Source organism: Arachis ipaensis, chromosome B09 (assembly GCF_000816755.2).
Source record: "Arachis ipaensis cultivar K30076 chromosome B09, Araip1.1, whole genome shotgun sequence".
NCBI lineage: Eukaryota > Viridiplantae > Streptophyta > Magnoliopsida > Fabales > Fabaceae > Arachis > Arachis ipaensis.
The window spans coordinates 1,792,125-1,794,511 of NC_029793.2; the positions used below are offsets into that span (position 1 = coordinate 1,792,125).

General features: G+C 26.9%; 1 protein-coding gene across 1 annotated transcript in view; it reads left to right on the plus strand.

Annotated features, from left to right (window-relative positions):
• Positions 1,232-2,387, plus strand: part of LOC107618589 (disease resistance protein At4g27190) — a 34,448-nt gene continuing 33,292 nt past the window's right edge. The window contains 2 exon segments of the mRNA XM_021110639.1: positions 1,232-1,557; positions 1,682-1,842. The gene's annotated coding sequence lies outside the window, so the exon portion shown is untranslated.

Consider the following 2,387-nt stretch of genomic DNA (forward strand, 5'->3'; position numbering starts at 1 on the left):
TTTTTCATTTTTCTATGATCTTTCAAGTAAAACATTTTTAAAAAAATTCTTAGAATTAACTACATAATATACAATATCAAAGTAATTTGATTTTAGTACAAGAAGTTCAATTTAATGTTTTTTATGGAATCACAACAGTATTTTTTATTCTTTGGTTATATTCAAATTTTACCATTAGGAAATTTTTCCACCATTCCTACTAGGGAAAAAAAAAACTGACTTTCATTGTACACATTTATCAAGGAACGTCCAAGCTCAGCTCATTATTCATATTGGCTCTTGAGCAAGTTTTTTTGAACCACTTTTAGAATTCATTCTCAAGCTCTTTCTCAACTACACTTCATGCCACGTGCCAGTATTTTTATGATAAAAATAAAATTTCTCTATATCCGTACAGATTTTTCTGGGTGAGTTGAATCAGGCGCGCATCCAACTGCCCAAAATATGACAATGTTAATACATGTCCCACTTTCTGCAATTTCTCAGAAATGCAGCAATCAGTTGGGTCAAATGACAACCAAATACGGCAGCTATATAATAGCATCCATAGACTCCGGCAAAACGATAAGGTTAAGGTACAATTTATTGCTGACTCGGGCATTGTATTTAACGTGAAGGTACAATTATTGGTGACTCGGGCATTATTGCAGTGAGGTTAAGGTCAATTTATTGGTGACTCTAGCATTGTATTTAAGGTGAAGGTACAATTGTTGGTGACTGGGGCATGCATTACCCTAAATGGTTCAAAACACAAATATCATCTTTTGAATTTTAAGCAATTTAAATTTTGTGACTTAGGCTTGTATAATATTTTATATTTGCCTCTTATATTATAGAGCTCCATTTCTAGCAACAACTTATACTATATATATAATAATTTTTTTTCTTTTTTATTAATTATTTTAATATTTAAAATAAAAATATGTAAAAATTTTAATATAAAAGTAATATATATCAATTTTAGAATTTAGGAATTTAGAACCATTTGATTTCGAAGAAAAGTTCAATCTGAATATGCCATGTGATTAGTGATTACAATATATATTGTACGATCTTTCATATGAAAACAAATAATTTAGAGATATTCTTGATTTTAGATTTAAGATGTCAATACCAAAATTTAAAATGGAAAATTTTGATTCAANGTAGTCAAAATAAATAAATAAATATCTGATTAGGAGTAAACATTTTTTATATAAGTTTAATTTTGAATAAAGCCATATATATTTTTAATCATCAAATAAAAATTACTATTTTTTCCTTTAAATATAACTTATTCGCACATCTGCTACTACAGAAAAGAACATGCCAAGGTGCTTTCGTGTCTGGAAATTATTACATCTTTTAATCCCACGCTTTCTTTTCCCATCCATCATATATGGTTTATTTTTAAGAACATCTTGTAGCTTTGCATATTTGACTTAAAAAAAAAAAAAAAAATTCTTTCGTCTTTGTTATCTCACTCGATTAGCATAACTTCTTGTTCTCTCTCGAGTTTTTCGCTTGGAAGATAGTGATGAAGAAATAAAGGCAAATCATCCCAATCGATATACAAAGGTTAGTTTTTTTGTAGCTTATTATGGAGAGAGCTTAATTGAAATGTTTATATATATGGAGAGAGCTTAATTAAGCAAAAATTGTAGCCTTAAATGTTAACAATTTTGGTAAACGCATTTTGCAGGGCTGAAGCTTCAAAATACTTTTGAGTATTTAAAAAGGCGAAGAAAATGTGAGGAAGAGATGCAACTGGAAGAAGGGGGAAAATGTAGAAACAACAATGGAGTTAGCTGCTGAACAATAAGAATTGCCTCATTACTGTTAGCAATTTGTTTTGGTCTCAAGGTATGACCCTAAAGTGCTATCTGTGTTGTTTTTTGGTGGATTAAATGTCTACAAAAGGGAAATTAAATTAATTATTACCTCTAAGGACAATCAATAAGAATTAGTTAGTAAGAAAGATAATTTATATTTAACTTATTACAAAAGGTGTACTTAAATAATGTTTAGAGAGAAGAATATTCACATTTTTATTTAGATAAATAATATTTAAAGATCATTTTTCAATATTTTCTTCTTCTGGAATTTTTTGCTTTTCAAAATAGCATTTGTTTATTCTGTTTTGTTTTTTTCATGTTTCTGATGTGTAATTATTTTAGAAATAGGAATATATTTTGCACTATATTTTGTGTAAATTTTATTTTGTATTTTTTTACTTTGAGTATTAAAAATAATTAATAAAAGTAATTTTTTTCTTTTATACTACGTATATCAAAAAGTGTAGAAAAATAATGTACATAAAATTAAAAGTTATATCAAAATTTATGTATTAGCTTTTATGAAAAAAAAAAAAAAACATCTATTATATATAGAAAAAGGAAAAAATATGG